The sequence below is a fragment of the Falco cherrug genome, chromosome 10 (assembly GCF_023634085.1).
Source record: "Falco cherrug isolate bFalChe1 chromosome 10, bFalChe1.pri, whole genome shotgun sequence".
Taxonomy (NCBI): Eukaryota; Metazoa; Chordata; class Aves; order Falconiformes; family Falconidae; genus Falco; species Falco cherrug.
The window spans coordinates 27,707,288-27,730,265 of record NC_073706.1 but is presented as its reverse complement, the minus strand read 5'-3'; the positions used below and the strand labels follow the sequence as shown (position 1 = coordinate 27,730,265).

The 22,978-nt window shown below is 42.0% G+C and overlaps 1 protein-coding gene across 3 annotated transcripts in view; it reads left to right on the top strand.

The window, feature by feature from the left end:
* Nucleotides 1-217: 217 nt before the first annotated feature.
* BMAL1 (basic helix-loop-helix ARNT like 1) overlaps nt 218-22,978 on the top strand; it is a 53,298-nt gene continuing 30,537 nt past the window's right edge. The window contains exon 1 of one of the 3 annotated variants that reach the window (XM_055721777.1): nt 218-317. The gene's annotated coding sequence lies outside the window, so the exon portion shown is untranslated. The other 2 variants (XM_055721776.1, XM_055721775.1) reach the window with 2 other exon arrangements.

The following is a 22,978-nucleotide window of genomic DNA, read 5'->3' as shown; positions in this document are numbered from 1 at the left end:
CACGACCGCCGCGCCCGCCACATCCGGGTCCCCCACACCTCTACTGGCCGCCCCCCCCCCAACCCATCACCGCGCACGCGCCCCTCCCTCCGCCCACCAACTCCGCCCTCGGCTGGGGGCGGGATCAAAACTACCAACCGCCTTCCTGATTGGCTCCCACTGCAGGGGCGCCCGGGGATTAGCTGCCGTTCAGGAGGGCGGGCGTTGCCTGCTTGCTGGTCGGCCATTGGGCAAGGCTGCCGGGGAGCCGCTCGCTCGTTGGCGGGTGGGCGCGTCCGGTCTGGGGCCGGAGGAGGGTGCCATTGGCTGGAAAGTAGGTTAGTGGTGCGCCGTTGGGTGGCAAGCCAGGCGGAAAGTAGGTCAGGGACGGGGGCTGCCTGCGCCGGGCGCCGCTCCGGGCGTGCAGTGCGTTGCCGAGGGACGGCGACCACCCCCCCCACACCCCCCCCCCCCCCACCTTCTCCTCCTTCCCCGGGGCGCGGCGCGGTGAAGGGGCTCGCGGAGCTGGCGGTGAGCCGCTGACGGGCGGGGGGCGAGCGCCGGGAGGGCGGCGGCGGCGGGGCTGGCCCGCGCCCCCGCCTGAGGAGACCGCGTCCCCCTGCAGCGTGGCGGGAGGCCGGTGCGCGGCCACCCCGCGCCGCCACCTCGGCGGAGCCGCCGGCTCCGGCAGGCCGTTGGGAGCTACCTGCCCCGGGAGGGGCTGGGGGCTGCGGCTCGCCGGGTGGGAGGGGGCCGGGCCGGCGGGGGGGTCGGTGGGTCCCCCGGCGGCGGTGCTGCGCGGTGTCCCCGGGAGCGGGCCGGGGGCCGCCCGGGCGGTGTGGCGGGACCCGGAGGTGACAGGGCGGACGCCAGCGGGGCCGTTTGCGGGCGGCCCGGGGCTCGCGGCCGCTCGCCCGGAGCCCGACGGCAGAGCGGGGGCCGGGGGCACCGCTGGCGGGCGGCCCCGGCGGGGCGGAGCGGGGGGAGAAGGGCAGACCCGGCGGGCCGGGGGCTCGGCGGAGGCAGCGCCGGGCTCCTGCCGTGTTGGAGTCTCCTTCTCAGGGCCACGGAGGCTGGGGCAAGTCGCTGGGCAGAGCCGCTGGCGCCCCTTCCCCTGCAACAGGCGGGGCTCCCTGCGCCTCTGTCCCGCAGCCCGCCCCGCGGCTCTCGGTACGTCGGGTGCCGTGCCCTGCCTTGCCATGGAGCTAGCCCGCGGCCAGGCCCCGCACCGGGGTGGCGGTCGGGGCTGGCTGTGGGTCCTGGCCTCATTGCACGGTGGCCGGTCCCGCCGTGTGGGGCGCGGGGCTTCCTCGCCCTGTGGCTCGGTGGCCCCCTGAGGCTTCGCGGCCACCCGCGCGTCCTGGCGCTGCTCGGGCTCCTTCTGGTAGGTGCGTCCCTGCTGTCAAAGGGGGAACGAACGGTTTTCCTCAACGTGAGTGCAGGGCACTGGGAATGTTGCGGTGGCTGCCCCGGACCAGGGCTTTGCGCCGGGGCAGGCAGGGGAATGGCTTTGCCTTTCTAATTGCTGAGGTTTCTGTTGCTCCGGTGCCTCAATTATAACAGTTTTGGAAAGATTTTTAGTACTTGAAAATAACGGTGAAGAAGCAAGTGGGTGTTTTTCCTTGCTTTTGAAGCAAATATGCTTGCAAGGGTTCTTATTTTCTTAGTGTCTGAGGGATAAAGGGTCAATCACAGAAATTGATCATCTTTTTAAGCAATTTCCAATTTAGAATCTAATTTCAATCTAATCTCTTCTCAGAATTCATTCAGTCTCCAAGTAGAATTGTTTTCAAAATGCTGGGCCAGGAACATTAAAAATGAAACTACATTTTCTCTTTTTTTTTAGTAGGTTAGTATTAAAATACATGCCCTGTCTGTTTAGTCTGTCTTCTATCAAAAAGACTTGTTAAATGGGAGCAACTGGTAGTACACAGGCTGCAGCTAAGTTTGTAGGGGAAAGAAGAAAGGTTGGTTGTTTTAATTAACTATTAATGCTGGCAAACTGCCTCTGTGCATGGTCTTGCAGAAGGCTGAGGTTAATCGCTGCCCTGGAAAGAATGTATGTTTTGTATGCTCTAGGAATATGCAAATTTAAATAGCTATTCAGTGTGTCAGAAACTAGCCCTCTCATCTGAATAAACAGCAGTTGCCTATTAAGGGAGAGTCTTCACTACTTCTGAAGCTTTGTGAGTTTCTATTTCTTACGACCATTCATGGCTTTTTTTTGTGCCTGCTTGTAGCAATGAAATGTGTAAATAACCCCGTAAAGTATGGTGGTTATAGGTTAATGTGCTGTTTTATCCTGTGTTCTCTTCCACACTGCTTTTCCACTGCCTGTCTGCATGATAGTTGTGTGCGGCACTGTATAGGCTCAAGGGCTGTAAGGGAAGTACGCTGGGAGACTGCCTAGACAAGAAAGTACTGCAAAGAACCTCAGGATAGCTGTTTTGTTCTTCCCTAGGAGGCCCTTTGGGCAGACACGGGGGTGTTGGTAAACTACCTTGGCTGTAAGTGGGATTCCACAAAGCCAGAGCTGAAGTTAGAGCCTGCTACCACACCACTGTCACCACCTGCTATGAAGAAGCTTGCTGTCTTTGGGGACCATTGCTAAGGATGTATTAGGAGGTGATGTTTGTAGGGGTTTACTGGTTTACTGGAGACTTCCTTTTTTTTTTTTTTCTTCTTCAAATACCTGGTCTCAAAGATTCTTTTGGGGAAACCAAGAATAGGAACAAGTGAACGTTAGTTGGATTTATTTGGCAAAGCTTAAAGTCACACAGAGTTCCTTAATGCTATGCAAGACTACGATGACAAAGCTGAGATGCGGTGTGATAGCTGCAGCCTGTGTACTGCAGATGGGTAAGACTGTTTTTCAAAGTGAATTGATATCAAGCATGCTGGGAATACCAAGAGACATGTAGGTTAATTTGTTTAGATGACTGCAGAAGTGCTGTTTTCATGCTAAAATTCAGTATTTTAAGCTGGTTTTAGCTCGGAGTCAGTTGTGTGTATGGTTACACTTCGACAGGAGGTACAGGAAGACATGAAGGAATACATTGTTGGTAAGTTAAACAGCAAATTTGGTGCATCCTTTAGTGACTTCCTTTTTTTAGTACTGTAACTTGTATGCTTTTCATTTTTAACCGTTATCACGTCAGTTTTGTACATAGTTCTGTTTCTGCAAGAGGGCAGAAAAGCAGTAAAATGCAGCTACCTGTATCCCCAGGTATTAGGAAGTTCTCTCAAGTTAGTTGTTCTCAATAAAAGATGTGTAAAGGCATATACTATGCAAATGACTGCAAAAAGAAGCCCAAAATAAATATATATATTTAGGCTTACATAGCTTCGTTGTTCCCAGTAAGTTTACAGAATGCTTAATATTTCTTAATACTAAACCTTCATACTTAAGGTTTCTCTATTTAATACATTAAATATTGTTTGAAACCTTTGGTTTTGGCTGTCATCATACTTGGAAAATATCAGACTAAACCAGTAGATTTTGATAAATGTAGTTGCTGAGATGATACTGACTGGAACTCAGCATCAACTTTTGTGCTTAGCTGTTGAAAGCTCTGCTTGACAAGCCGATAGAAATTAGGAGTCTATCTTTTGGAGGTGCTTGAAGATGCAAATAAGGTGTTTTATGGCATTTTCAAAAGCATCGAAAGAGCTTTTGATCTGGTCTTTCAGTCTTTTTAAGAGTTGCTATAGATAGATTTTTAGATAACAGACTAAACTAAAGCAGAAGTATGCTCTGCCTGATGTGTGTCTGTGTATTATGTATGTGCATATATATATATATATATATGTATGTATGTGGTAGTTCTGCATTGTAGTAGTAAACATGTTCCAGGTTTAGATAAAGCGCAGACTGGTGACTTTTGCCTGCTCCTGTGGTGTTACATGGGTGAAACTCAAGATGCTGGAACATAACACAAATTGATGTTCTTAAAAAGAGAAGTATCTTCATTTTATAAGAGTTAGTATATTGAGTTATATAGAAAGCCTATTTAAGTTTTGTTGGGTTTGGGGTTTGTTGGTTTTTTTTTTGTGGGAGGATGAGATCCCAGCTGTAATTGTCAAATTGTTTGTATCTGTATTTAATCAGTTTGAATACTGTCAGATAACCTGTGGTGTATACTTAATTGAACTTTACATTGAATGAGGTGGGTATTAAATTGAATAGCTTGCTGGCATGAAGTGCGTATTCCACCTGCCTTTTTTACCTCAGTTCGTTGGAAAAATGCAGCAAGGCTACTTATCCAAGGCCCAGACTTCATCTCCTTGGAAACCTGATCTTTCACCAGATGTTGAGAAATGTAATTTCTTTTTTAATCCATTCTGCAGCAGAACACTGATCAAAACAGCATCTTCAGGCTTTGTTATTCTGGAATATTCATTAATTAAAAAAACAGTCTGACATTTCAATCTTTGTCCCAAAGAATATAGATAGTTTCTGTTGCATTTGATATTACTTCAAATCTATTTTAACTGTTGCTAAAATTCCTGTAGTGGATGTATAGTTTAACTCAGTTCAAGAGCTGGCTCATAATGTCTTCATCATTTGTACAGTGCAGGATTGTGTGTGTTCCCTGCCCCTTCCTTGCCTGCGAGGATTCATTTTTCTTCTCTATGTTCAGGTCATCTTTTCTCCTTTGCAGCTGCAAAAAGATAATTCTTAGCCAACGCATACAGAATTTGTAACCTTTTCAGTCTCCTGCCATTTGAGAAGCTGTTATTCAGTGTCTCTGATGTCAGACACACTTCTAGGTCAGCTGCTGGTGTTAGAACAACTTGTGACCCTGAGCTGAAGCCATGCTGTAGTTTAGTAGGTTGGTCTTCTGTAAGGAATGGTGCCAGTAGGCTACTTATAGAGCAAGAAATATCGTTGGCAGGCTTTTAGAATGGTGAAATAACAAGCTGCTTTTCTAGTGGTCTAAGGTGTTGATGGTCTCTAATTTTACAGAAGCTCATTCATATACATATGAGCAGTTAAGGAAGAGGGTTGTAGTTTTCATGTTTGTTTTGACGGTATTTTGCTTGCAAATGTTAGCAGGCCCTATTTCCCACAGGTACAGGCAGTTTAGTGGCACCTTGTGTAAAGGAAGCACCAAACATACTGCGAAATCCTTAACAGTCCTTACTTGGTGCGGCTGTGATGGAAATACATCTTCCAACGTGCGGTTGCTGTAACGCTGGAAGGCAGTTTGAACATGTCTGGCAGTTCTCAAGCAAGAGTGTATTGGCGTCATGTCCCTCAAATCACTTTCATAGGAAGGCATTATACAGTAGGTCGTATGTGCTTTTCAGTTGCAGCCGTTTGCCTTGATTCCTTATTGTGTCAGCTAAAAATAAGTTAATGGAATCCGTGTGTTCTAAAGATTGGATGTGGTCTTGACTGACTTTCCAAGACTACTTGGAAAACTCTGAAGTTAGTCTTAGCCATTTGGGATTGATACAGGTTTTGGAGGGAGAATGAAATAAGACTATCGGAGAACTCAGAAATGAGTGTTGTTCTTGATCTGAGGTTCTTTTTATCTCACAAGCTTCCTTAAGGTAGCTTTGTGTTTTGTAGTCTGTCTTAACAAAAAAGGACAAGATCAGAAAGACTTTGGTAGGAATTGCCAAATAATGGTGTGCTGCAGAATATTAATGGAGTGAAGTGAGAAGGAAAAGTTTTTTTCCTAGAAAAAACACAAGAAAATAAAACTAGTAACTTTCATTCTAAATTTTTTTGAAAAATGTTTTTTTCAGTCTTTTATAGGTGTTAGTTTTATAGTTTCCTTGAATTAGTTTGGTTGGGTTTTTTTCTTGTTATGAATGGATTTCTCTGTTATCTATGGATTTTTCTTAGAGCGTTGGGAAGTTTAGGACTTCTGTCCCAATTTGAAATGAAATTATATATTAAAGGGGAAGAGCTTTATTACTTTTTATGTTGCGTGTATCCATTGTGCTTGTGTTGAGACTGACAGCAAAATGGCTTTGGTTTGAGTTCTGCTTTTATTTTTACCTTTCGCTCAAGGACCTCTGATAATTGTATTTTAAATCCCCCTGAGATTTGGACTTTATGATGCAGTTTGGCCACTGGCATGTTAGTTTTAGTGTAACCTTTTAAAATAGTATTTGTTTTGCTCATAGACTTGAATGGCCTAGTCATTTTTCAGAGAGAAATTCTGTGGTCTAGAATATGTTGCAAAAAAATCAGCTGTTAGGCTTTGAGGTTTATGTTAGAATGTGTTTTCTGACCTTGTCTTGACCATGTTGGGTTTTCCAGTTTGCAGTTCTAGAACTGTTGACTGAGAAACAGGATGCCTATTTCTTCCTCTGCTCCCTTTCCCAGTATGTTTTGTTGCCAAGTCATGTCATGTAATTTTTGAATTTGAGTTTACAAATTGGTTTGTTACAGATGATATGAATTCAGTGTGTTAATGAAAAAAGTCAGATTAACACTGTGCTGTCAACATACTTTAGAATATCTTTGTGTTACACTTGAGATATGGCCCAAACTCATAAATCCAGAAATTTAAACTTGAGTTTGACCTTAGAAGGCTCTGGTATCTAGTTGGGGTTTTTTTTTCTTAATGTTCTGAGGTTCTATCAGTCATTATGCAAACTTACTGTTCTAGAGTAACGTTATACTGTAGTTTTAATCTATCTCCAGTTTATTATGGCTTTGTGAGTTTTGAAAATCTTCATCACCTTAATTTTTAAAATCTAGGTGAAGTTTTATGATGCTGGATGCTGTCAAAATTTACAGAACTTTTATTTAGAGTAACATGTTTTACATAGTATTTTAGCGATTTTTTGTGAAATCAGGAAATTTTAAATTATGTATGTTACAGCCCTTCATTCTCAGAGTGCCATTTTTAGTGAAAAATCCTGTGAAGTATGTATGCTAGAAGTTGTGCATTAGCTTGGAAATTTTTTATTACAAATAGTGTTGTGGGTGTTTTGGGTTTTTCTAAGGGTTTCTCCTGTTTCTCTGTTTTGAAACAAATATTTTGCTGCAATGATCAAACTAGCCTTTAAATATTACAGTTTATTTTAGAAACCTGTCAGTTAAGTGATTTCTTAGAGGGACTTGACACATAGAAACATTGGAGTTGCTTGAAGTGCTCTGATAGTTGATGAATAATCTGTTCAAAGTGTTAAGTGCTTGCTATGCCATTGGGGTGCAAATTCTAGAAGTTCTGGAAGTTATTTGTGTTTTAGAAATACAAGGCCAGCAACTAGATATTCCTGTTTCCAATAGGAAGAGAGAAATCAGATCAATGAGTTTATGGTAGTTTGGATTTATGCTGGAATTTTCTGTTTCACTTCTGTTAGAAATTCTAGGGCTTTATATATATATTTTTTTGTTTTTCCACATCAGAGACGTACATCTTGGTCAGCTTGTCTGGCTGAGGAACAGTCTGAAGAAAGATGGATATTTCACTATTAGAGCATTTAAAAATCTAGTTCAGTCTGTTTAAGATATCCCAGCTAGCAATAAAGAGATCTCAATTACTGTACTTGCATTATTTGTTAAACTAGGACAGGGGTTACTTCATTCATCTGATCTGACCATGAGACTCTTCCATAGCAAATGCCTGCTTTTTCTTAGCTGGAGTAACTCTTTATATGTCTTTCTCTAATGCTTTTGTCATCATCAAGAATAAGGTGATGGGGGGAGAGGGGTGGAAGAGAGGAGAACGTTACAGCAGTTGGCTGTTATAGACACTGATGTTTCTACATTCCTGATCCCAGAAGAGATTGTAGTCTAACCAGCTTGGAGCAAATTTTAACAATTGTATATGGCTGTTGCCACTGGGTGAGTTTGTGGCTGCGTCCTTTGTCTTCCTCCCAAGAATTCCAGTCTGACCGATGAATTTTTGCAGACTTTCAGGGACCTGTGTGGTAAATGCCGTGGCTCAGGGCAGTATTACCAAAGCTGTGCTTAGGTACTTGGGCAGGGCAAAAAGCAAAAACCCATGACCAAAAAGAATCCTCTGGTTTTGGTGCCCAGCAGTTGTCCTGTAGTAACGTGAATCCTTTGCAACATTCGTTGAAAGCGGGATGAATTTGGACAGTAGTTTTGGTGATCATCTGAACTGGATTGCTATGGGCAATCCATCAACGCTCCAACTCCTTCCTGGCAAACCATTTCTATTTGTGTATCCTATCCCGCTGCTCCAGGGTGGCACGTGTGTTTGGGCAAATGTACTGCACTGGGGAATCTGCTGCAGCTCAAGGATAATTTTTTTTCAACCAGAGATTGATTTGAGATTGCTCAGTTCACTGATACCATACAACTTGTGGCTTCATAAATGTTTCTGCTTTTGTAGGTTAGGCAATGACACAACTCCTGAAATGAGTAGCCCTGAAGAGTAGGAGAGGCAGTACTCATGAAGAGTGCTGTTTGAAGTATGTTACACTGCAACCTTGATGTAGAAGAGGATTTTTACAGGAGGATGTTTTTTGATTAAGTTGTGTTGGATCATTTCTTTCATAAGTCTACATAAAAATTTGATTTAAAAAAATCTGGTTTTGATACTAATACCCAGAAGCAAGAAAAGTAAGCAACTTTTTGCTTTCATCTGTGGAGCTGTACAGCGGAACTCTTTGCTATTTATTGTGCCATTAAAAAAAAAAATCATAACAAGAGAGAGTAACTCAGCTAGACCCCTGACTTCTTTCCCTTTTCCCTTACTGGCCCATGTGCTTCTGGGTTTCCAGATGAACAGATACAGAAGTGTTTCAGAAAAGCAAATCTCTCAGTAGCTTATTTACCACGATCACCTGACTCTGCCAGCTGAAAACTTATGCATCCAGGTTGTTGTCAAGCTGATAATTTATCTAAAAATGGGAGAGACTTGGCAGCATCTCCAGTTAGGCTTGCCAGGAAATCTGAGGGACGTGGAATATATGAAGAAGACTGGAAGGAAGAACATTTTTGTTTCCACAAAGACACTACATGGGTTAGACTTAGTACACTAATTGTGCACACCTCTGCTCTGTTCTCAGAGAGGATCTGTCTGTTTAGAAAAATAATAATCTTGAGTTGCTGTTTAAGAATGATTCTCTAACTTGGCATGGATCTCATCTTGCTGTCAGTTTGTTTACATATTCTGTTTTCTGGAAGCAAAGCACTCTCAAACCTACTCGGGCTTCCCTTTAGTGAAATATTGGCACCTTAGTTTGTTCATGATGTTCTTATCAAATAGCCGTTAAGGAGAATTGTCCTTGTGTTCAGTGTAAGTGAAAATCTGTTTTCTGTATGGCTGTGATACACACTTTTAAAAAGGTTTACTGAAACTTTTTAACTTACTTTGGAATATAAACAGAAAGTAAGAAATGGTTTAAGTCAGCAGACAACAGAAGAACCCATGCCTTCTACTTAAAATGAATTAATGACTACCTTTTTTCATAGACCGTACAAACACTAGTAAGGGCCAAATAGTTGCACATCTTGGAAAGAAGCAGGAAAAAAAATCCTCAGTGTAACAAAAGAAAAGGGAAAAGTGCCTACTGGTATATCTTTAGAGATCTAGATAGTGTTGTAGCATATTAATCATCTTTTGTGTCTAGGTGAACTGATAATTATTCAACTTTACAAGACTTTTGAGGCAAAATTTTTCATTAGAGGCAAAATTAATGTGTTTTTAGAACAGGATTTGCTTAGGCAAGTAGTAAAAGTTCCATGGATTCATTCATGGTGTGCTGCAAAAATTGTGTAATCTACTTCCTTTGGCACAGCTTTCAGACGCATACTTATTTTTTAGAACAAATATTCTGTAGGTCATCTGACTTGTCCTCTAGTTTTAGGATATTTCTGTGGCTTGCAAGCTCCCTGTAGCCCTAAACATATTGGAATGATGGTGTCCCTTGACAGACCTGGAAAAATACTGGTTTCTTTTATTTGTCAATGAAACTAACTTTTCTGCTGAATTTTTTTTTGGTGACTTCAGAAAAACTGGTAACTGCTCTCAGACTTTATTTACACACACACACCCAAAAAAAGATTTTTCTTCCCCTTACAGTTGCCTGTGTTGGCTTTTTGTTATCCTTTTGCCTGAGTTTTGTGAGTGCTTTGCTTTTGTGTGTGTGTGTGTGTGTTTGTTGCGATGGCAGTGTTTGGGAATGGTGCTGTGTTGGCAACCAGGTCAGAGAATAATATTGGTGCAGGTTCTCAGGTTTGTCTGTTCGAGCAGCTGGTGAGTGGATTTCAGAGGCTTTCAGGGAGCAGGAAAAGGAATTTTCCTGGCCTTTGAACACCTGGAAGAATCTTGGTGGACTAGAAGGTTTTTACTTAAAGAAGAAACATTAGGGATAACTTTAACTAGGGCTAACAGTTAACTTTAATTGCCCTTTCTAGCAAGCCTAACTGCATGTTGTAGCAAAGTACCATAGTTTTCCACTTTTAAATACAACACAGCGTATCCCCTTTGACACCTCCCTGTGATGTAATTTGGCTGAGTCTTTGTTTGGCAACAGCATGTAAGTTTCTCTTCAGCCTTTCTTTATGGTGTAGTTCTGTATTTTCCACACATCCTTCCAAAAATATACTCATCCAGATAATTTCCACATGTGAGCTAATCATTGTCTTCCACTCTTAAAAGGGGTGGTCAGTTAAGTCCTGCTGGCTTCCTGTGGTGGTCTTTGCTGCTCATCTTCATAGTTTTCACATTACTGCTTTTCAGTCTGTAAACATGAGTCATATCAGTACAATTGTATTTTGATGGCATTTATGTGCCATTCTAATACAGAATGATGTTTCTCAAACCTAACTTGCCTGGATGTTGAAGAGCATTCATGAAGACTTTTTTTCCTAATTGTGCTCCTGTGTATTGGAGACTGCTTTAACTCAGGTGTTGATAAAAGAGCCTTCTATAAAAGGAGTAAATTTATACCAAGTGGCAGCTTGCAGACAAAATAAATACCACTTCTCAGACTGTTTCTTGAATGCTTTTATTACACTGGAAGCTTTGTAGGCTTATTCTTTCTATAATATCTCTATAGAAGTTAACCTGTGTGTTCTCATGTTCAGGTATGTGTTTGCTAGATAAAGTTACGTGTACACTTACTGTTGAGTTCATCATCTCTCCCCCTCCTTTGTACAATATTGGTAATTGTTTGACTCCCTGAATCACCTTACTGAGATCTACTCAGACTTGGAGCTTTTTTAAAAATTATGTTTTGGCAGGATTAGTTTTAATCCGTTTTGGATCTTGTGACAGTTCACAGTGGGGTAACTGAAGTACCAGTGCTGCACGGGAGTACACAGTTGAAAGGTGAAGCTTGGAGGTTAACAACTCTTGCAGTCACACTTCAGTTACAAACAGTTCAGTGTTTAGATTTGCAACTTCTCACGTAATAAAAAAGTGTAAGAATTCTGTCACATGAATCGCCCCAAGACGTAGCCGTATATTAAATGAAGTAGCTAACTGATGCATACAGTTACTGTTTGTGATCTAAGCAAGGATTAGTCAGTAGCATTGTTTCTGGCAATTTCCACTTGGCTTTGTCCCTGATGTTACACTAGTCGGGATCCGTATCAATTGTACGATGATGGAAGAGACTCTTACCAATGAGACTGCCAAGTGGTGCAGGTTGGTCTGTTTAGTTCTCGCTCCAACAGTCTGTGTTGCTGTATAAGATCTTGCTTAAGAAATATACATGCCATTTCTAGCTAGCTGACAAACAGTCATATATCTGTATATCATTGGAGATGAGGGTTTGAAGTGACTGAGGGTAGGAGGACTTTATTGACTGGGTGTTCCCAGTGCAGTGTTAGAGAGGTGGGCAAATGAATTTTTGGCTTGGTAAACAAGGATATCAAGCTGGATCCAAAGGTGGTTTGATCTATGTATGATGTTGGTTATGTGTTAACTTTAATACTTTCCCGGATTTCATGAAGTGTTAGTAGACAACTGAAAATAGTTCAAGGAATGAACTGTGTTTGCAAACATAACCCCACCATGTGGGATCAAAGGAATGCAACTAAACTTAGTTAAGGGAGGAAAAAGCAATTCACTGGATTCATCTTTCAATTAATGACCGATGAGGTTACCTGGTAGAAGATTAAATGAGGTTTAGTAGCTGATAGGTGACTTACTCAAATTCAGACTAGAAAAGTTGGGAGTTTTGAGTAAGTGGAACTAAGCTTTGGAACAGAAAAGATAGGAGGAAGGTAATAGATTCTTGCAACATCCCAGTTCATCCAGGCTATCTTTCTAAAACAAACTTTGGCCTGATTTACAGCATAGCAGTTTGTTGCATAAAATAGTAGATGGGGTTGCCTCCTCTTACAGAGGAGATCAGAGTATATGATTGTACGAGGGAACAAATGGGAATGTATCTGATATTTCTGTTAAGATAAAACTTACAAACTTAGCTCTATGCTGCTATGTACTTGAGTAGAAGGAAGCTGAAGGGCGTACAGCTTTAACTGGTCTGTGAAGGAGAAGCAGGGCCAGAAAAGCTTGTAGTAGAAAGGAAGGGAGTATCTATACAGGCTCTTTCAACCTTTCTTCAAAACAAAACTTAAAAGGTTAAACACATTACTGGGGTTTCTCATATTGTTATTCTGTAAGGCGCAGATAAAATGTAATACCTGAGAGTTTTGTTCAGCAATCCTAATAGGAAAAGCTCGCTTTTGGTTTGTCATCTTGATGACTAAAGGGAGCAAAATGCAATGCTGCTCTATTTTTGAGGTAATACAAAGTTTTAATACCAACCCTTTGTATAGTAACAAAATTTCAAGTACTGATACTTGATGGAGGCAAAAGGGGGAGAGAAACCTGAGAAGCTGATACTCATACTAGGAAAAGATTTAACGTGAAGATAATTAAAATATACTTATATTTGTCAGTTAAGGTCAATATTGTCTGTTTAGTCGGCTACTTCAGAATTTATTGACTGTGAACTTAAGCTTGTATCTCTAGGGACAAAGAATAAATTCAACACATATGGAAGAGGAGACAGAACTGTTGAAGACAGCTGAAGGGGCTTTAGCAGATATCCCTAAAAACCAGTTGAGCACTAGTTGAATGACTGAGGCAAAAGCTCATACAAAAAGTGTATGTATTTCTCAGTTAGTCAGGGCAAAACAGTGCATGAGAATCTAGATCGATTCAAAGGGAGCATTGCAGAAAAACAGGACTCTGAAAAAAGGCAGAAGTATTTATATCTAGTGATTAGTGTGTGATCCCCTGAAATACAGGATTCTCTCTGTTGTAAGCATTTTTGTCTGGTTGGGATTTCCCGTGTGTTATCAGTAACAGCTTCCCTCCTTTGCTGGCTCCTTTGGCCTCTTTAAGAGAATTGTGAGCTCTAGACAATTTGAAATGTAATTTCGTACTGTAGGTAAGACTTTAGGTGAGAGAACAGGGTGTATTAACTGAAGTGCTTAGCAAGGTGAAGCATGGGACTGCCGTTCTGAGTGTTCTGGGTGGTTTGTGCCTGCTGTTACATGGTTCCCCGCTTAGTGCTGCTGTTTCTAGGTGCTGCATAGGAATTTAGTTGTTTAAACTGGGTTTGAAATTCCACTTGTGAAAGCTGATACCAAACATGTACATATTGTTTTCTATGTTAGACTATTTTTTTCTGATGAGCAAAGCTTTTACGTTTGCCACGCTAAACTCAGTGTAATGTGTACTGACTGAATTCAAATCTTCCACCTGATGTTAAGTGATATTATGGTGCTAACATATGGCAAGTTAGTTGACGTAAACCAGAGGTAACCTAGAAAGGGGTTTGGAGCATGTTCTATACTTCACACTTTAACTATGGGTATTCTATGTATGTCTTACTCGTAAGTAGATGTTTTCCTTGAATACTTACAAATTGAGATAATGTTCTTTTGCTAATTCTGAAAGAAGGTAAGAGTTATCATTGCACACTGCAACAAAGACCTAGTCTTACCTCTCTTTGGAAACCACATGAACTTCTAGCCTTCCTATTTTTTTGGCAGAGAGTTTCCATAGCCTACTGCCTCATGTGCAAAGAGCTGGGTTGTTTTTAACCTACCGAACAAAGCTTGGTTGAAGTCCCTGTGACATCTGGTAATTTTTTAGACCTTGGTGCTGTCACTAGCTTACTTCATAATTCTTTTCAAGACTCATTGCCTGTCTTGTTTCACTCAGTGAAACTAGAAAGTTTTTTCCATTTTTTAATAAATTTAATTGCTGTGGATTTTTTGAGTGATATCCAAGTCGTCCCCCATACTGTTCAGGAGCTGTAAATAATTATGAGCATTTGTAAGTTGTAATTAAGGCACTGCATTATTAATATTTGGCACAAGTCTGCTACTTGTGGAAATAAGATCATCTAAACCTACTTAAACTTTTTGTGGAGGAATGTGAACTGTCTAGTGATTCTTCCTAGGCCCTTTGGGATCGGACTGCGTAGGTTGTGGAATGTTCTCTTTTGGAACAAAACAATGGGTTGGAAAAACTTCCTCTTGCAACTGTTAGTCAGATGTCCATTTGCTCTGTATTGTATCCCCTCTTGGTTTGGAGGGGGAGGTGGTTGTTGCATGGGTGGATCTTTGATCCAAGCAAAAGCAATTGTTAAAAAAAAAAAACAAAACACCAAAAAACCTCAGCCTTCAGTTTCATCAAGAGTCCTTTGGTGTTTTGTGTGGCTGGGTTTTCTTGCGGTTTTTTTTCTGAAGAAGTTTTCTTTCTCTTGCCCCTGTTTGGTCTTGGCAGGATTTTTTATCTTGTGTGTGTGTGTGTATGACACACTGTTCTTCCCCACTTGCTGGTTTTTTGGTATTTCTTTTGTGTTTTTTTTTTCTTTTCTTTGTAACAGAAGAGATGTCTGCATAGCATAAGGACTCTTGGTGTTAAGTGAATTGCTGGTGTTCCCTGATCATTCTTCTGTCTCTGTCATGATTTGGTAATGTGAGTCTTTTTTCTAAATACAACAGCAATTTTAAAACACTTTTTCAGTTTCAGTTATAATGTAAAAGTATATATTCAAACTTGAATGTGAGTTTAAATCAGAAAGTGTAGATTTTAAAGCCCATCTGGAAAAATGCAAGTCTTGAGACTTGTATCCGGATGCATCTCTGGCAGCTGAATGTCACAGGTTTGGAAATTTGGTGGTTCTTAACATCAGCATTAATGTATAGATGTACAAAAAATAAGTATGTTTTATCAGCCATTTCTGTAAAGGGCTTTGCTATTGCTTTAGGCCTTTCACAAGGAAATGAACGTTATACTCCCACTGAAGCAATGAATACAGAGTGGATAGGAATACTCTTCTATTGTGCCTATATATTCATACTTGTCATTCACAAAAGAGTGAACTCCTGAACAGAGAAAATGTCACAGTGCAGGTGTGGATCCAGTAAAAAGGTTTCAGCATACCTTTCTGTGCTCAAACTACGCAGGGATTTGCATGTTGAAAACGAATCCCGCAAGAGTGCTGTGAATAAGCTGAAAAGTGCGTTTAAGGGATGTAACAGATATTTTGACCTTTTATTGCTGTTGAAAGGGACAGTTCTGGCCCTTCCCCTGTTCTGGCATGTCTCACCCCTTGCTTTGTGCTGGTTCTAAGTATCATCTGACTTTTCAGTAAGATGATTGAGCTTGCTAACCCCCCAGAAGACTGTGCTTTCTGTCAGGTTATTATTATTCAGCCTGATGAATTCAACACGCTGTACAGACAGGCTCTGGAGACTATATAAAGTCTGTGTTGGAGTACTGGAAGAGAATATGGGGGAAGGGTGAGAAGAGAAGAAAAAAGGGAGTGAAGCCATCCCTTTGATGGCACCAAGATGTTATATCAGCTGTTTTGTGGAACTTTTCTATGAAGTTTTCAACAGTATCTCGTGCTTATCCTGTGCTAGACAAGTACAGGTTTTTCCAAGCCATATAGCTGTTATTGAGGTACTTACCATTCTGGACGTGAATGTAAAAGATGAGAAATATTCTGCGTGGTTTCTCCCTAAATTCTCACTTGACTTGCTCCACTAAGTCTACTTTGAATGCTGTGATTTAAAAGCCTCAGGAGCAAAAATTTCCCATATGCTGGCTTTAGTGAAATGCACATTGTAGGGTGTTCGGGGCTCAGCGTGGAGATATGTCACGTTGCACATTCTGGTTATCCAAGTAAGAGAGAAGGAAACGTAGCTAGTGCTGTGGCGGAAGAAAACCCGAGTATGTCACTGATGCATTCAGTGTATTGTATGATGATGCATCTAACTTTACTTTTCATGTTCTGTTAAAGGACTTATTTTAGTTTTGCTCTGGTTTCTTAATCACTTGAAGCTAGTGAAAGAATGATGTGAGACTGGAAGAAGCTGTCCTGCAGTCATGCTTGCCTTGTAGCAGTACCAAGCACTGTTGTTGGTTGGGCGGTGGATGGGTACTCTTCAGCTATAGCGATGCTGCTCATAACGCCCTGTATCAATGTTACTGCTGGCCCTGTGTGTGTGTGTGGGGGGGGGGGGGGGGGGGGGGAGGGGATGGGTACTCGCCCTGCTTCTCAGTGTTCACTATTGCTGCAGTTCCTGACTGCTTTATCTGAATCTCTCTGAAGAGCAGTGTCAGATAATGGCACAGTATGAGCTGTCATAGTGCTGAAATGCTGCCTTTCTCAGTGGTAGCAGTAGATCACTTATTTGAAAAACAGGATTTCAGTAATGGGGGAGGTTATTATTTCTGAAACATTGAACAAGACTGAAAATGGCATAGATATCCTTTTTTGATGTTTGTGGCTTTGCATGTTTTATGGGAAACATGCAAGTGCTAATTTGTCACAGTGTCTCAGTTTTCACTAATTTTAATTTGGATTTAACTGGCAAATAGTGTAGCTTCAGGGAACCAAACTGCTGAGCTTATTTATGTTAGTGTTTATTGTTCCTCTGCATATATCAAAGGGACTCCAGGTGCAGATGGGTAGCTGAGGCTGTTTGCATGAGTGTGTGGGGTGAGGAGTTATTTTCTTAAAACTGGAAATTTGTAAATAATTCAAAGTTGTAAATGTCTCCATTTCCACAGAAACTTTTAACACATACAGTAGCTATGCCATCATTGTGCATTCATCTGCAACTTTTTTTTTTTAGCAGACAGCCTACTCGTATACTTAATAAAAAGCTGTGATTTCTTCCCATCCAAAACCCAGTGGTATAGTGGGTGAACAGAAATTAAATTGAGCCTCTAATATAGTACTGAGATGGTCTGGAGGAAGAAATATTGATGTTCATATGGATGTGATGCATACGTGTTTGACAGCTGATCTTGGGTAAAGTTAAGTCAAAAAGAGCTTTTAAGAAACCAGAAGGGGAAAACGAACCTGTCAGGTTCACATGTGTTAGAGGAAACAGTAGTGAAGCAGCCGAGTGGGGAATACCCCAGCTTGGTTCCAGGCAGGTTGAGAATATTTCCATTTTCCCAAGGCTTACTTTAGGATTGAAGGGAAACTGACAGCCTGTTGACTTTTCTTTGTTTGGCTGGCAGAGTGCCGACAGCAGGGTTGGCTTCTCCCAGCCAGAGATGGAATTTAGCAGGACTAGAGGGAGCGTGCAAAAACTGGGAATGAAAGTAAAAGGTATAAATACAACCACCTGTGTCTACACTCCTTTTTGTGATGGTTTTTTCCCCTTTTGTTGCTATGCTTTGTTCCCTGCAGATATGAAGGCTTTAGTTGTTTGGTGATAGATCTCTGCATGAAAGGTCTCTCACATGCCAAAGGCGTTTGAGTTTGTTTGTAGTAATAATGTGACTGGAAAACAGAATCAGCTGTATGCAGTATGTCTAACAGTATTTGGACGGAGTGATTTAACCCAAAAGAAAATGTGTGAAATTAGCTTTTGTCACCTTAATAAATGTACTTCAAAGACTAAAAGTAGTGGCTCAACCTGTGAAACTGAAAAATGGCCAGCATCTCCGAATGTATAAACTTTAAAAAGTCAAGTGAGGTATTGTTACTTGGGTGGTATTAGTCATGCCAGAGCTTTGGTGCCTGTAATGCTGTAGGATGAGGAGGGAAAAAGAAAATGAAAACCTGACAAAAGCACAGAAGGATTTGGTGACTGGATGCTGGAGTAACTAATGGAGTACTAACGTAGTGCTTTGCCAGTGGGAAAAGTGGATTGACTTACAGCTTGTTCTCACTTGAAACCTTTAAATCAAGACATCCTATTGCAAGTTATATTAAAGCACAAGCAGTAGCTGTAAGCTTGAGGAAGAAATCCTAGAATTGGATAAGTACTACACATTCATGTGACATACAGCTTCTGCCTTTGAGGTAAATGAGGAAGTGTTTAGGAGGCTGGTATTTCATACTGATGCCTTTTAGAAGATGCATTTCTTAGCTTGTGAGAGGATTTTACCTTCCTGCCGCTGAAAGACAACCTTGGAGATCATGAACTACAGAAAGAAGATTTGCTAAATTGTGAGGATACAGGGGCTTCCCTTAGCTACAGTAAGAAAATTAAGCTTGCCCAGAGCATATCGCAGTTGTAATAATACTTACAATGAACAGTTGGGGTTTGGGGTATTTATTTGTAAGCCCCAAATTATAAGATGCATATTTAAATGCATGAAGCTTAGCTTGTTCAGTATGGATAATTGAAGGGTTAAGATATCCTGAAAACTTGTATCTAAAGCATCCATCTGCTATAAACTAGTGCTGATATTTAGGAGTCAGGTGAAATCTTGAAACAGAAAGCTGCATCTTTTAGACTGCAAGTGCACAAGGTAGGCATTCCCAGTTGTGAGTTAAAGATGCAGCGATGTGTAAATTCCCACTGTTTGTGTAAACATGAGAAGTGAATTAAGTAGCTTACCTACTTGTTATCTTGTATGCTTCTCCTGCTCTGGAAATGTCAGTCCAGGTTGTGTACAGTCCTCTTAGGGATAAATTTCTAGTTTTCTAAAAATTTTTGCTTTGAAGTTGACTCTGAAGTGCAGTACAAGGTAAGACATTTTACTTTGTTGACAGAAGTGTTGTGTACAACCTGGGATGCTTCACAGAACCACTGCCGCCTCAGTTGAGAGGGTTTTTGTTGTTTTGTGGGGTTCTTGTGGTTTTTTAAGGTCTCTGATCAAAGCATGCTGGAAATATATAAGCTACTAAAGAAGTCAACAGTACCTTTGATTAAGCTTTTACTTAAAACGTGTTAATGCTGGATAATTGATTTACCCGTATGGCAGGATGGATTTCCCTCTCTTTCACATACACACACCCTACACCACCACCACCACCACCACCCCCCGATCCTTTGGATGGCTTAGGATTGATGAACAAGGATTGCAGTCAGTGGTTGTGGAACAGTACATCCTTCACAAGTTGGAGGCTGGACCTGCCTTGGAAACTCGGTTTGAGAACTTCAACTAAGTTTGTTTCAGTAATTGAGGGAGTAGACTTTCTTGTTGTTGTTTTCCACTTTAACTGTGTATGGGTCTGTCATTGCTAAGAGTAATTGATTTTGGAGTTAAATGAGTAGAATTATAGTTCTGGCCCAAAGGACTTAAAAGTTTCTGTTGTCTGTTAATTTTTAAGTCTTCCTACCCTCCCCACTGTTGAAAATATAATACCTGGTTCCTTCCCACACATGCACAGTGTCTTCTGAGAGACTGGAATAAATGAATATTAAATACTACATCGTAACATAGTTTTTGTGAACTTACTTTACCTGCTTTTAGCATTGGCGGACCCTATTTTTAAATGTAAAATACAATTGTTTTGTTCTGTAACTTCCACTGCACAAATTCTGGGGTGCTGTGCTCAACGAAATGTCTGTAGCGCTGTCTTTAAGTTTTGAATTTTGGGGTATTTTTGTTGCTGTGTTTGGTGTTTTTTTTTAATAATTAAAACACTTGTGATATTGAGCTTAGTCCTTTTCTTATGAGCAGTTCTTCTCAGAGTAACTGATTTTTATTCCATTTCAGCTGTATTCATTTCCAATGAAATAAAACTGGATGGTTTTGATCAGCAGGACCTGTTAAAATAAGGGATCCAGAGGCACAAAGGAGTGTGCTAATTGAATTCTTAGTTTAATTTGTCTACTCTTTGTAGGAGATCAGCTGTTATTTTACAGATTTTGTATTACAGCAATACTTTTTTGTAAAAGCCTCCTTAAAATATCCATCTTGACATTTGAGAGGAAATCCAAAAATGTCTTCCTAGAATACTTGTGGAGATCTCTGTGTGTCTGTAAAATGTTATAAGGCACCCAGTAAAATATTTGCAGCACTCTGAGGCAGAATTCACTGGTTCCTGCTCAAAGCAGAGGTGCCTGAACTGGTTAATCTCATTCTGGCCACTGTGGCTGAGTGTAGGAATTCCTTCGGCACTGTTACAGTTATACTCGGTGTCTAGTGATGTGAGGACCAGTACTTGTTGTTTCCAGGAGGCTGTAGTTTGCTTCATGTGTAGGCAATAGCCATGTTTCTTAGGTGTCCTGCAGCAATCCCTTGAAACCTGGTCTTCCAAGAAAGGCAGGTCCATTTTGTTTTCTTTGTGGAGGCAGTTTCTGGAAACCTAAGGAGTACATGTGCTGGAGGATTGATTATTGAAGCAGGGCAAGTTCCTTCGGTAACAGCAGTGTGTTAGTGCTCATTTCCAAGAGCGTGCATCGCCACCTTTTTACAAGGGCTTGGTTAGTTCCCTTGTGACGTTTCCTTTTGATGGTTGTCCAAAATGAAATATTTGAACAGGCCAACATAAGCTTACTTCAAAGAATAAGAGCTCAAAGAGTCTAATCTTGGCTGATGAGAAGCTTATACTAGATCAAGCTTTCAGTAATGGTTGCAAACTAGCAAGCTTTGTTGAAAAGACTTTTTAACTGGGATTTGCTGTATAGGTAGAGGGGTGTGAGAGGAAACAAAAATCTGTGTCTGAAGGTCAACTGATTAGTCAGGATGCTGCTGCTGATGATACGGTCTCCAGACCCAGTGTATGTATGCTAGACTTTAGACTGTATCAGCAGGGCTATGTACCAGTCCCCTACTAGGGAGGGAAATACTTCATGCATAGCACAGACTTTCAGTCTAAATAGGTTTGATTCCTGGAAGTGGGATGGGTTGACTTTGCTTTTGTTCCAGTTTTCATTCTCTGCTGTGAAGATGGTCCGTACCTCTGTCCATGAGGCCTTGTCATGGGACTACACCAGCCTTGAAACAGACATTTTTCTGCTTCACTGAGAGAAGAACATGAGATTGGGTTTTTTGGGGGGGTTAAATGTGTTTGGCTCTCCTTCAAGAACCAACCTCTTTTCCTATCTTACCATGCTGTCTGAAGCTTCATACTTGGAGATGCAGACAATGCAAAACAGGGAGGGAGTGATGGATAGACCACGTACGGGTGTGCTGCTAGCCACAGGGATCTCTACAGGCCAGAGAAAACTCTCAACAAGAACCGCATGAAGAGCCTTATGAAATTCAGCAAAGGGAAATGCCAAGTCCTGCACCTGGAGAGGAAACACCCCATGCCCCAGTACAGACTAGGGGCTGACCAGCTGGAAAACAGCTTGGCAGAAAAGATGTTGGGGGTCCCTGAGCCAGCAGTGCTGCCCTTGCAGCAAAGACAACCAGCAGCCTCCTGGGTTGCATTAGGAGCAGTGTTGCCAGCAGGCTGAGGACAAAGATCCTTCCCCTTCCCTGAGCACTGGTCAGGCACTTCTGTGCTCCTGGGTCTAGTTCAGAGCTCCCCACTGCAAGAGAAAGTTATTTTAGCTACCACTTATTCCGGGTTTTGGAGCAACAGAGAAGTCCTTTGTTAAAATAGCCAGAAGTAAAAGTTTTAAGTGTTTCCCCTTTTAAGCAAGGAGAGATGGGATCTGAGGCCCTGAACTGGAAGTCTTGAGTGATCTGTGAACAGGGTGAAATTCAGAATATTTTCCTGTGGCTCGATTATCGCTATGACAGTCTGGAAAACTCCTGTGAGGTGATGCCAGGATATGACTTGTTCTGTCTTTTCTCAGAGATGCTAGCAATGAACAGAATTGGGTTTGCTGGCGGAGTGTGTGTGGACAGTATATTGATCTATTGAGAAAATGCCTTTAACTTCCTGGAGCTGAAGGGTGTTCTGTGTGCATGTGGAGTTTTTCTTCTGTTTATTGGAGAATTTCCCTCCCCCCACCCCCCCCCCCATGTCAAAATGGTTCATCTTGTAGCTTTGTGGCTGGTTTCAATTCATGGGCTGCTTCCCTCCAGCTGGCTACTTTTTCCTTAGGAAGGCTGGGGAGCACTTTTGGGATGGTCAGTCGCTTGAACAGCTGAAGGCTGTGTCTCTGCCTTCCCCAGGGTAGGGGGATGCTTGCGCCCTGTTGCGAGGGGCTGGGTAGCCGCAGCCGCCGAGATGAGAGGTGCAGGAAGCTGTTGGGTCGCTGCTGCTCTTTGTGTGTGGTTAAGGACGGGATCAAAACACGAGCTACTGATCTTGCTAAGAGCTTGGGTCTGGAAGAGTTCCAAACCCAGATGTGGGTCGCAGGCTGCCAGAGGTTGGCGAACATGCGGATGGTGAGTGGTAAAAGGATGACCTCAACAAGCAAACCAGGGTAAAAGCACTTCTTTGTTCCAGAGGGTGAGGTGCATCTGCATGTACGAGAGCCACAGGGCTTTCTATCTTCTGGCAGTACAGAGAGTTCTTGCAAATAGCGTTACGGACTTCAAGGAACAGAGAGGTGCCATTAAAACAAAACGGCGTCCATATATCAGGGAAATATGAAGCATTCTGACAGCTGCTCATTAAGTACTGAAGGAAAAGGAAAATACCACTGCTTTAGTTCTGAGATCTTCCTTTGACTCCTACAGAGAATTTCATACTGAAGATTCTGATGTAGGATCTGCTTGTTACTTCCAGCAGCCATGCCCGTGTGTGCCAGTACCCATCTTGAAATCATCAGAGGGACGCCAGCAGCCCTTGAGCAGAAACTCTCACCATTACTGAGTGTGCACGTGTCCAGAGCCACACATCTACACCACCTTGCGAAGATACACAGGGAGCAAAGAGAAATAATCCTTCTGTTTTCCTGCTAGTTTGTACTGTGGTAGTTAACTTTGGA